The sequence below is a fragment of the Oryzias latipes genome, chromosome 2 (assembly GCF_053564925.1).
Source record: "Oryzias latipes strain Hd-rR chromosome 2, Olatipes_Hd-rR_3.1".
Taxonomy (NCBI): domain Eukaryota; kingdom Metazoa; phylum Chordata; class Actinopteri; order Beloniformes; family Adrianichthyidae; genus Oryzias; species Oryzias latipes.
Window position 1 is genome coordinate 23340234 of NC_136238.1, and position 13615 is coordinate 23353848.

Consider the following 13615-nt stretch of genomic DNA (forward strand, 5'->3'; position numbering starts at 1 on the left):
TGATTCATGTCTGATGAATTCATCTTGGAGTTTTTATCCTCCACGTCTATAAGTCCACTCCGTGAAAATCCTGTCCGACTTTAAAGCGGTCTGTGTTTCCATGGTGACAGAAGGAACAGCTGGTTAGCATCTTTCTAACTTGACTGAACTGAGGGATGGGGCTTCCAGCAAAGAACCAACCTGAGAGCAGATGTGTTAAAGTGGGTGTTTCCACACAAAAAAACCAGTCCAGCTTCGTTGCAATATCCCAACTGGGTCTGCATTTATTAACACCGTCGGCCTGTATCTCTTATTCTCCGGTCTCACTTCCTGAACTTCAACATAAATAGACAAACCATCATTGCCCCCTAGTGGCAGGCCCATTAACTTAAACAAACAATATACAATATTGTTACATCTTTTCTCTTTTTGGAAGCTACTGCTCAATGTTATTCTTTGTACGGTCAAAATAAAAAGAATCATCACATATGTCTAGAACAGCTAAATCAGTTTACCATAACACAATCCAAACTTTTCAAACAAATGTTTGATTTTTTTTTTTTTTTTTTTTACAGGAGTGTCTTTGTAGCGCCTTGGCTTGTGAATGACCCTACCAGTTCTGGTTGTTATTGGTCTCTCAGGGGTCGGTTGAGTTTGTACTAACTCTGCTTGGGCACTTTCCGGGTCAACCGTCTCAATATCAAGGGGTACTGTTGGTGTTATGTTGTGAGAACGCCTGAGGTGCCTACGGTTTCTCCTCAGCACAGCACCTGACTCCATTGCAACCTCATAGGACCTATCCTCGACAGATTTTCTCACCAAGCCTCTCCTCCATTTGTTGTGGGGCTGAAAAGGCTGAACTCTCACAACATCACCTACTTTCAAAGGACTGAGGTCTCTGGCTGATCGGTTGTAGTAAGCACACTGACGATGTTGGTTGTTAAGCAGTGCTTCTTTGGCTTGAGGTACTTTGGGCTTGAGTAGACTGGGTTTGACTGGAAGCAATGTCCGTGTGCGGCGACTCAGTAGCCTTTGTGCTGGGCTGCTGTCCAGTCCCTGGGATGGTGTATTGCGATGGTCTAAGAGTGCAAGATAAGGATCTAGTCCAGAAGCTTTGGCTTTGTGTAACAGTCTCTTGGCCGTCTTAACAGCTGACTCGGCTTTGCCATTACTCTGTGGGAAACCTGGGGATGAGGTTTTGTGTTCAAATTCCCACCGTAGGCTGAATCTCTGAAACTCTTGAGAAGAGTACTGTGGTCAATTGTCTGAGACTACAGTGTTGGGGATGCCGTATCTGGCAAAATGAGCTTTTAATTTTTTGATCACTGTGCTCGATTTGGTGTCTGGCAGAAAGTCTATCTCCCAAAGGTTGGAGTAATAGTCAACTATTACATGATAGTCTTTGTTGTCAAACTGAAATAAGTCAACACCCACTTTGGCCCACGGCCTGTTTGGTATTTCATGTGGGTGGAGTGTTTCCTTTTGTTGTTTGTCATCTACTGACCTGCAGATATCCCAACGAGCAATATGTTTCTTGATTTGGTCACTCATGCCAATCCAGAACACGCATTCCCTGGCTCTCCTTAGGCATCCTTCTGCACCAAAATGAGATGAGTGCAGGCGCCTGGTGATGTCCTCCTGGAGGGAAGAAGGGATAACCGCACGTTCTCCTTTAAACACAATGCCATCTTGGTGACTGAGTTCCTCTTGAAAAGAAAAGTATGGATTTATTTCAGTTGGTATTGCTCTTTTATCTGAAGGCCATCCTTGCTGCATCATTTTGATAATCATTTGTAGAGTTTTGTCACCTTTTGTTGCTGTTCTGATCTGGCTAAGACTGTCATGGGAAATAGGCAAATGTTGCAACATATTAACAGTCTCTATTTCAGCTTCTCCAGAGTCCTGGTGTGCACCTTCTGGGAGGTATGCTCTGCTCAATGTGTCTGCCAGTAACATGTCTTTGCCTGGGACGTACACCACATTCAGGTCATATTTCTGAATACGTAGCATCATTCTTTTGAGTCTCTTTGGTGCACTTAACAGTGGTTTTCTAACTATGGTCACTAAGGGCTTATGGTCAGATTGGACGGTGACTTTGCGACCATAAGTGTACTGATGGAACTTCTCGACACTGAAAACCATAGCTAAGAACTCCTTCTCGATCTGAGCATAACCGCGTTCTGTTTGCGTGAGTGCTCTACTTGCATATGCGATGGGCTTTCCCTTCTGTAGGAGTGCTGCACCCAAACCTGCGTCTGATGCGTCACATTGCACCACCAGATCATCTTCTGGGTTGTAGTACTTTAGGGTAGGAGCATCTGCAATCGTCTGTTTAATATTCACGAAAGCATTCTTATGATGATCTGTCCATTCCCATTCAGTGTCTTTATGGGTCAACTGTCTTAACACTGCACACTGATTGGAAAGATGTGGGCAAAACTTAGCTAAATAATTAGCCATGCCTAGCAGTCTTTGTATTGCCTTCACATCTGTGGGCCTCGTCATTTGTTCAATTGCACGCACCTTGTCTGGGTCAATCTTAAGTCCATTCGCTGTGAGACGATGTCCGATGTATGTGCACTCACGTTGTCTCAGTTTAAACTTTTCTGGGTTCAGTTTGATGTTTTTCTGTTGACAGCGTTCCAGGAATTTTCTCAACTTTGCATCATGGTCTTGGATGGCTGCTTCCGGACTTTCACCTTGGCCTGTTATAAGCACATCGTCAGCAATAATGTAAAGGCCTGGCAGCCCATCCAGAGCTTGGGTCAGTTTTCTCTGGAAAACCTCAGGTGCTGGACTAATCCCCATGGGCATTCTAAGCCATCTGTAGCGCCCAAATGAAGTGGAGAAGGTAGTGAGGTAACTCGACTCCTCTGCGAGTTTCACATGCCAAAATCCATTCTTAACGTCGCAAACTGTGAACACTTTTGCCTTAGACATGTCTGGAAGTACATCCTCAATAGTAGCCAATGGAAAGTGACTTCTTTTGAGTGCCTTATTCAAGGGCTTTGGATCAATGCAAACTCTGAGTTTATCGTTCTGCTTTTGCACAACCACCATGCTGCTGATCCAATCTGTGCTACAGTCAACTGGGGTGATAATACCTCTCTGCTCCAACTTCTGAAGCTCCTCCTTTAGTGGCTTCATCATGGCGACAGGCACTCGTCGCTTTGGGAGTTGTACTGGCTTCACGCACTGGTCCACTTCCCTTTTGTATTTTCCTTCCAGACAACCGTCTCCTGTGAACACATCTGCAAAATCTGTTTTAATTTGTTCGAATGTCCATTTCCCGTTTGCGTCTTCTCCTTTTGTCACAATGCTATCCATAGTCATAATGTTTTCATAGTGTACTTTTATCAGCTTCATAGCTTCACTAGCTCTTTTACCAATCAGTGGCACAGGGCCGTCTTTGCCTACCACCTGGAACTCTAACTGGTACAGTTTTTGGCTTCTGGGGTTCCTTAACTTCACTTTACATTTACCCAGTGGCTTCACTTTGCTACCGTTATACATCACTAACACAGAATTTGTTTCATCAAGTGTTACATCTTTGTTTAGCAGGTAAACAGGTAACACATTACATGTGGCTCCACAGTCTATTTGAAATTTTACCATCTTTTTGCCTAAGAGCATGTTTGCAAACAGTTTAGCGTCTTTCATTTTGTCAGAGCTAACAGGTTTTCCATTTTCTCCTTGTGCCTCATCTTTAACACACAAAATATCCTCAAACTCACTTTCACATTCTGTTATATGATGCACTGTTTTCTTCTTTCGTGTGTCAATGCGGGCTTTACACTTTGCAGCAAAGTGGTTTTCCTTACCACACTTTTTGCATTTTTTCCCAAATGCTGGACATTTTAGTTTGCTCCTTTGATGCGTTCTGCCGCAAAACTTGCATTCGACTGTGCTTTCTTTGTCTCTTTTTCTCTGATGCTGGTGAGGAGACCTGTGTACAGCGTGAACGTCCTCCTCCGTTGTACTTGAAATTGCTTTGCAGTTCTCATGGGATAATTCAGCCGCTCTGCAGAGTTGAATACAGGTGTCCAACGTCATGGCTCTCTCTCTCAGAAGCCTTTCTCTCATGCCGTCATTGTTAATGCCACATACTATCCTGTCTCGGATGAGTGAGTCTCTTAAAGTGCCAAAATTGCACGTTTTGGTGAGCAGTTTCAGTTCAGTCACATAACTATCAATGGACTCACTGATGCCCTTATTTCTTGTGAAAAATTTGTACCGCTCCACTGTTTCATTCACCGTGGGATTGCAGTAATTGTTAAACTTTTCAATCATGTCATCCACCTTCCAGTCAGACTGTGGCTTGTCCCCCATTAGTGTATCCAGCAGCTCTCTGCCATTTTCTCCCACCAAATAACGGAATTGAGTCACTTTCTTACCCTCCTCATCTGGGGCAACTGTCAATCCAACATAAAGTTGAAACTCATCTCTCCAAGTCTTCCATGTTTTCGACAGGTTGTTGGAGTCCAGACACAGTACTTGTGGAGTTTTCAGTCCTTCCATTTTAGCTAGCTCGTCCGTGTATGATGCTAAGCTCTGCTAATGTTAGCGCTTCACCGTCTTCCACGGAACCTCTGCAGCAAACGACGAGAGAAAAAAAATGCTCTTAAAAAAACTGGGTAGAGTTCTCTACCGCTGCCACCATGTTAAAGTGGGTGTTTCCACACAAAAAAAACAGTCCAGCTTCGTTGCAATATCCCAACTGGGTCTGCATTTATTTACACCGTCGGCCTGTATCTCTTATTCTCCGGTCTCACTTCCTGAACTTCAACATAAATAGACAAACCATCATTGCCCCCTAGTGGCAGGTCCATTAACTTATACAAACAATATACCATATTGTTACAAAATGAACATTCAAATCCTCCACAAGCTAAACCCCATCAGCGTTGGATTGCTGCTGACAGACAGACTTCATTGATGGCATCTTCCGTTCTGGACCTGACGTTTAGCACACCATAGCTGGATTCCAGAGCGCTTTATCAAAGCGCCTTAAGCCGTTTGGACTCTGGCGCTCCACGCGCTGGATGAATAGTGGCGTTTGGAGGAAGTGCGGCTGCGCAGCATATCTGCCATAAAGTGAAAGGGTGTGGAGACAACTGAGCGGGTGTATTCAGGAACTGAGTGAGTGAACCTTACAACCGCGCAGGCGCAATTCTAACCTAGCGACCCCCTATTTTACAACTGCACGGCTGCAATCTTCCTTTGCGCCCTCACCAGGATTTACGCTAAGTGTTAAGGGGGCGTTTTTGTGACTTGGGGGCAGGAAACTTTCTAGTTGATCTGATTGGCTAAAATTTGCATGTCGAGTCCAGCGAAGCAGCGGGGCGGGACTTTCTGTTTGGGGCTTTAATAGAAAAGAAACGGCAGCTGTAAGGTGGATTAAAAGGATTCAAACAGTAACAAATGCAGTGTTTTTCACATGAGATAAACTTACAGCACAAAAAAACCCGCTACACTTTCTTACCTTGGTCTTGGGTCGTTGGTGAATGTTTTAATTACATTACATCCACCGTGTTTTTATATTAAAGCCTCTAACACAAACAGGGGCGGCGAACAAGTATGACACAAAGAGCCGAAATTTCTAACTGTGATGGTCAAAGAGCCACACCACACACTGACCTGCCACACACAAACATGTAATTAAATCCATTTTATTTTATAATACACTCCTCTCCGTACAATACAACAGCACTGGATTAAATGGCACTGTTTCAGTCATGGATTTTTTTTTATGTATTTAATGTTAAAACACACATGCTAGTGTGTGCTTTAAAAAGGCAGTGGGAGCAAAACTGAGTTGGTTATGATTTTTTTTTTTTTTTTTCAATCAGCATCCAAAAATGTCATCAAAGTCCTCATCTGCTGTATCTGAAACAGCTGAGCTTAACCCTTGTGCTATCTTAGATGACCCCACCCTGACATTGACGTGTTCTCCCTACCATGACAAAGGTGGATAAAGGTGGAAAGATTTCATGTAATCCATGAACACCAGTGAAGATCACAAATCATTGAAGAAAAAAGGTTCAGCGCACTGTCTAGTGGGTCTAGATGACCCAACTCCCAATGTTAAAATGCCTAGGATAGCACAAGGGCTAATTTCTATCAAACAAGCCGGCTTCCCTTTCGTCATCGTCAGAGTCCGTCTCTTTGCCGTGCTGCTCATAAGAACAGTGAAAGCAGACGCATCAGCCCAAGTTTAAGTTCTACAGTGCCAAAGTGTGGCGTAACTCACCGGCGCTGCGTCCCTGTTAGAGGAGCGGAGGATGGACAGCTTTTCATTGTCATCTGCTGGAAGTGGCTGCGCTTGAGTCGATCTTCCACCACAGGCAATCTCCTTTTCCGTGGAAACTCAGCTGCTGCTGCGTCTTCTTGTCTTGTCGGAGATGGTTTTCCAGCGTCTTCACTTGCGAACCATAGATTCATTATTTTAAATCCTCTGGCAGCTGAGGTTTGATAAAGATAGAAAGATCTTCACAGATTCTGACTTCCTGCTATAATAACTCTTCTGATAAACGTTCAAATGTGTCAGCAAGTATCTCAATCGTTTTGTATTAACACAGAGAGTGAACCACAAATGCATTTCTAAAGAAAAAAGATCGTTTTTTTTGCCTTTTAATCAGAATTGTTCGCTTCAACCTGTAAATGCACACATGCAGCGAGCCGGCTGCCAAGGGACCGTCAACAAAGTGCAACCTCTGTGAACTGTGAAACACCACTGTGTAAAAATCAATAAAGATTTAAAAAGCGAAGACATGTGCATATTAATATGAACTGGTAATGAAGACTCATCAGCACAGTCATGCCACATTATTATTATTATTATTATTATTAGACTAAATTTTGCGAGAAAGCCGAACTGCAGCTGCTCTATTCCCGTGTTCCTCCGAGTAGCTGATAGCTTGCAGTTTAAACTGTGCTTCATAAACGTGTCTCTTTGCATTTCCAGGGTTTCCAAAACGGAGTCGTTCTGCATTATACTCATAATGCACCTTTGTACTATGGAGGGGGGGGGGGTTCTTTCACATCCTCTCTCTCTCCATATTGTTCTCATGCTGTTCTCTCCTAGATCCTCTTTACCGAAGTGACACAACAACACACTAGGGCCGCTCTGTACATTCTGAAAAAAATGTAAGACTTTCACCTTATGGTTGTAAAGGTATGGTATATAGAAAATATGATAAAAGGCAGAGACCCGCATGCAGTTCAAGAGCTGCCTGTTAGCCCCCTCCCCCTCTGAAACATGAAGGTCCCGCCCCACTTCCTCACCGATAAGACATGCAAATTTCGGCCAATCAGATCAACCAGAAAGGTTCCTGCCCCCAAGTCACAAAAACGCCCCCTAAACACTGAGCGTAAATCCAGGTGAGGGCGCAAAGGAGGATTGCAGCCGTGCAGTTGTAAAATACGGGGTCGCTCGGTTAGAATTGCGCCTGCGCGGTTGTAAGGTTCTCTCACTCAATACCTGAATACGCCCACTCAGTTGTCTTCACGCCCTTTCCCTTTATGGCAGATATGAAACGCCATAGCGCAATCCGTCACTGCCTGGACCTCTTTCTGGGTCCTAGTGCCCTAAATGTTACAGCTTCTGGTTACACAAAAAAAAGTAAATTCTAGAGGCTGCTCATCATCATCACTACCTGCTGCTCATCATTACCTAGCAACCATACCAAGACCATAGCAGCTATAGAGGGAAACACAACAAACCATCAACGGCGGTTAAAGCAGTCAGACGTTTGTTCTGCAGCTCAGCAAAAATCTCTGCTTTAGGTTTTGGGGAGAAAAACAAAGGAAAACACACGGAGAAGGATTCTGCAAAGGAAATCCCAAGTTCTATTGGTAAGTCAGCGTCCTGGAAACATGCTTTGTTGGTTCTGAAGTGGCATGAATGCAGACTTAGATTGGTTTGTTTCCTTGGATTCTTCAGATGGATTCAAGCTGTAAATGTTGTCAGCATAAAGCAAGTTTGGACTAAACTAAAGCAGAAAGTGGCTTTGAAGATGGTCAGGAGAAATGAGGGCTTTTTTCAGGAATTCTTGGAAGAGGAGGACTTCTCCAAACAACCAGAATCTAGGAGGAGGTTTTTTCAGCATTGAGATCAGGATTTAGCATGAGCTTCAATCCCATTTTTGTTCAATCCAAATGTTTACCGTCATATTCAGGAGTTCAACTCTGAAAGCCACCATGACATCATAGACATTAAAGACCCTGTTACCTAGCAACCAAACACAACAAACTGTAGACTATTCAAACTGGACATTTTGGGGCAACAATTCTATTCTAACTCAAGTTTTTATGAAAAATCCAAATGATGGAAACAGATTGTGTAAAGGAAATGAGGATATATTGGTGAGTCACAGTCCTGGAAACATGAGTTGTGCTCTGATGAAGACGCCTGATCCAAATGTGGATTTTTGAAATGTTCTTCATGAGATTCAAACTGATTGAAGCTTTGAATTAGAGGTGTCAACACAGTTCTGCATTGGATTCATTCTGTTTCAGTGTCTAAGGTTGGTTGCGCTGTGGTTAGCGCTCTTGCCTCACAGCAAGAAGGCCCCCGGTTCAAGTCCCGGCTGGGGGACATGAAAAACAACATCAAAGGGGGACCTTTCTGTGTGGGGTTTGCATGTTCTCCCCGTGCATGCGTGGGTTCTCTCCGGGGTCTCTGGCTTCCTCCCACCATCCAAAACCATGCTTCATAGGTTAATTGGTTACTCTAAATTGTCCATAGGTGAGAGTGAATGGGTGTGTGATTGTGGATATTCTACCCTGCAACAGACTGGCGACCTGTCCAGGTTGTCCCCTGCCTTCGCCCACAAGTGGCCGGGATAGGCTCCGGCAGCCCCGTGACCCCAAAAGGGAGAAAGCGTAATAGAAAATGAATGAATGAATGTCTACGGTTGGTTTTGTGGCATAAACCAAGTTTTTGTTAAACAGCAGCGTTTTAAAAATGGAGGGGGCGGTATCTGCAACCGTATCCTCTTGGCGTGATGGAGAAACGTAGAGCAACTTTCTCTTTTGTGCATAACGGGCACATTTATTCATAATAGAAAGATCCAGAACATAATCCTCGGATCAGGAAGTCCATCATACACACACTGAACATTTGCACATGTGCAGCTCTGCTGCAGAAGCAGACTTCACTGTCATCAGCGTACTGTAAAGAACCTTGTATGAACACATGCTAAAAACACACACTCATACATACACTCTTCCATTCCAAATCTTTCTAAGGTCTCATTCACATATTTTTTTCTGTGAAATTTTGCCTTTTTGCAATGATGGAAATCAAAACCCAAAAAGTGTTTCAATCTTCCCAAATCCTTCATTTAAATCTGTCAGTTAACATTTGCTTTACATCACTTAGAGCCAGTTCACTGCTTCCAGCTAGAATAATATCAACCCAAATCACAAGGATCATGTTTTCATCCTCCCTTTCCCTAGAATAGAGACAGTGATCAGCAGGATTCTGTTCAAAACTGTTTTCAGTCAAATGCGACCCGATTGCTTTAGCCCATAAAGTGACTTATGTAGCTTACACGCCAGTTTTGACCTATTTTATCTGCTTTTTGAAACATTTTAGTTGTTCCACAAATATTTCACAGTCTATTTGTCATGTCTGCAGTGGATGAAAAAGTCACACTGAAATCTTTTCATTCTTTATGGTTATAGCCTTTAGCCACAAACCTTGCTGTAACCCTTGTTCTATCCTATGCACTTTAAAATTGGAAGTTGGGTCATCTAGACCCACTGGACAGTGCTCTGAACCTTTTTTCTTCAATGATTTGTGATCTTCACTGGTGTCCATGGATTACATGAAATCTTTCCACCTTTATCCACCTTTGTCATGGTATGGAGAACACGTCAAAGTAAGGGTGGGGTCATAGGATAGCACAAGGGTTAAATTTATCAGCTCCGTCAACGTCTGTTTTAACGGCATAGACCCACCTTCCCCCCACTGCTTTCCTGCCTGCAGGTACCTTAGTAAAGGTGAAAGTTTTGTTGTCTATCAGTGACTTCATTTCTTCCTCCATAGAAATCTTCCATTGCTCTGACTCTGCTGATGCTACTGCTTCCTGGTAGGTATTGGGGAGATCACTCTGTAAAAGAAATCTACACACATTTGGAGATTGCCATTACAGTCAGTGTCAGTCTATTTTTATCTGTTTTTTATTGAACATTTGCAGAATACAACACAAAAATACGGCATTTATAACAATACAACAGAAGTTTGAATACAAAATAAATTTGTTTTTACCTTTTGAAATGTTTAACTTTAAGGAACAGAAATATAAGTTTTATATTTTTTAGAAACAAACTGGTTTTCCATAAAAACATTTTTTTACATGGAAATTAATTTGAAATTTTGCTGTAGTTCTAGTATCAGTAAGAAGAATTCAGGTTTTTTTATTGGAAAATTTACTTTCATGAATATGCATAGGTCAAACGAGAGATCCCTTCTGCTTTTCTAAGCAGAACTCTGCCCTTCAGAGATAGATCTCGTTGCAGCCATTGATTAAGGTTTTTTTTGGGTTTTATCTATTATATGAGAGAAATTTTTAAAACATCTGGATTGCATATCTTCAGTAATTTGAATACCAAGGTATGTTACAGATGTTTTTACAGGAATACATTGGATAGATGTTACTAAACAGTTTTTAACAGGCAGAATTTCACTTTTGTTTAAATTAAGCATAAGTCCAGAAGCTTTAGAAAAGGATTGGATAATGTCAATCGCCACAGCTACTTGTGGTTTCTCGAAGAAAGAGAGCAGTATCGTCTGCTAGTTGACTTATGAATATTTCCCTCTTAGTAACAATTAAGCCTTTTAATGGACTGAGTTTGATATGTAGGTTGAGGAGTTGTACAGAAAGAAGAACCAGATACACCGATAAGGGGCATCCCTGCCTTGCGCGAGTTTTAAGTAGAATCTGATCCTGTTGCTGTCAACATGTGCACTGTTACCTCCGTCACTTAATGGCTGTTGAACCTGAACTGCAGTGACGTTTGTAAATTTGATCCAAGTCCTCTTGTAGTTTGATCGTTTCAACTTTCTGCTCATCTGACTGGCTGTCCAGATGTTTTTGTGGAAGTATCGTGATGCCTGTGATTAGATCATGTTCTTGTTGCTTTCTTCATTTGGCTAAGTTGCCACCAAATGTTCTTAAAAAATTGGCTGATACGTATTTGAACAACTCCCAGTTAACTGAGAAATTATTCTCCAATTTGGCTTTATTAAAGATTTTTTGTCATGGTGCCTCTGTCAGCCCCGCCCCTCTGCTCTGCTCTGCTCCCGACTCCACCAGCTGTGACCAATTCATCCTCATCAACTCTGCCCTTCTTAAGGAGACCCAGCTCCACAACTCATCGCCAGATCGTTGCCCCTTATGGTGACTAACCTGGTCTCAGTCTCGCTCATGTTTATGCATCCTATGCTGATCCCGCAATTAATGTTTTTATTCCTGTCTCAGGATTCCTGCTCTCGAGTGTCACCTGTGTGGAAGTCAGTTCGAGCCCCCCTGCTGTTCTGGAAAAACCCCACCCTCCGCTAGCCGCGCTACTACCTCCAGCCATGCCTCAAGCTTCGCTCCTCTCTGGATCACATTCACGCTATCACCATCTTCCTGGAAGGAAAGAATAAAAATCATCCTTACTTACCTCTCATCTACCTGTGTCCTCATGCTGGGTCTGCCGCTCCTCCGAATCATGGTGCTTTTTAAAGAAAATTGTAAATTTTTGTTTGCACCTCTGTAATTTTGAGCAACAAGTTATTTAACTTCCAACTTTACTGACATTTTGTGACGGCCATAAAATATCATTATGAACAGCTTGATGGTCGCTTAGTGGACACGGTAAGATGTTCACTGAAATATCCTTATCCTGTAAATCACTAGAAATGAACCAAAAGTCTGTTTGAGAAAAGGCTGTTCTAGATTTATTACTCCATGTAAAAGATGGTATATTTGGATGTTTGAGTCTCCAGATGTCAACCAAGTTAAACTGTTCCATTAAAGATTTGAAAAATACGTTTTTGCGCTCATCATGTGATGATGGCCAACAACCATTTTTAGGGTTTAAAGTCATTTTAAAATCTCCCCCCAAAATAATTGCAGAGTTGATACTTTCGAAGCCATGTTTTTCAACGTATTCTCAAATTTAAGAAACAATAGTTTATTCTCTGCATTAAAGATGTAGCCGTATATAATAAAGATAATTATAACATTATTGTTGTAATCGCTACCTTGCCCAACAAAGGGCCCTTTAGCATTTGTTTTTGTGGGCAGAATATTCCCATTATATTTCTGTTTCAGAGTTAAAACTCCTGCGGATTTTTCAGAGTGGCGAGAAAACAAGTCATCACCCCACCGTGTTTTCCAAAAATTTACATCAGAAAAAACAGAATGAGATACCTGACAAAATACAAAATCTGCATTCAGCTGTTCAAGAAAGAAAAATGTACCTTTACGTTTGACATTACTTCTTAGCCCCCTGGCGTTGAAGGAAACAATAGACAATGAAATGTTTAGAACAAGACAAAGATCCTCTCAAAGATAAAGAAATAACAATTATTTTCAGAGCTTAACCTGCACATTAATAAAAGTGTCAAACAGAATAGCTCAACAATATTTGGTGAATATATTAGATATTCATGAAATTTCCGAAAGAGGAAAAGTTGAACTAAGCCCATATCTGTGACAGAATGTCCAAGGAAAAGAACCCAGGAGCGGGAAGAACGACCCAAATCCAATAGTTCACTGGAAGGGGCTTTAATGCCAGAGAACCATAACACCAGGGCATAGAACGAAGACGCTCCGATACAGAAACAAGAACAGACACTGCAGAAATAGACAAACATAATCAACATAAAACAGGACACCTGTGACCAGCGGGAGGGCTCAGGAAGGGGAGGGCCTCCAGGAGATCAACACAGGAGCAAAGTCACGGGCTCCATGACAATATCAATATATTTTGGACTTGTGTTTTCCATTTGGGCATCCGTACGTTAATGTTAGTCAAATCCATCCTGTTCTTGTTTTAGCAATTTGGCATCCATTTTCATTTAAAGACATGTCAGTGTCTCACATCACCATCAGTGACCTGATTACTTGACTTCTTGAGCATTGATGAAAGCTCTGCTTCCCACCAAGTCAGCTCGTTTTCCTTCCTCTCTGGCTTTTTGGATGAGGGGCCGCACGTTCAGCTGGGCTTCTCTGACAGCTGTGGAAAGGTCCTTGGCAAAGCAGAGCTTTTTTTCTCTCGTAGAAAGGAGCTGTTGTCAGCTGCCCTCCAGACTGTGTCTCTGTAGGCTCTTAGGGAGAACCGGATGATGATCGCTCTGGGACGTGTGTTGTTTGGATTGGGCTTTCTCAAGGCGATGTGCAACATCAATAGCATAAAAAGCCTGCTGAAACTCTTCTGCAATGATGCATTGACATATCTTAGTGACCTTGGCTTTCACATCTTCATCAGGACTTTCAGTGACACCAAAGAGTTTCAACCTCCACGTCCTTGAAGATGACTCCAGTTCCATCACCTGGGCCTGAAGAGCTGCCACAGTTTTTTCCTCATTTTTCAAACGTAGATCAACATCTTTCGAAGATTTGTGTGTCTTTTCTTTCGT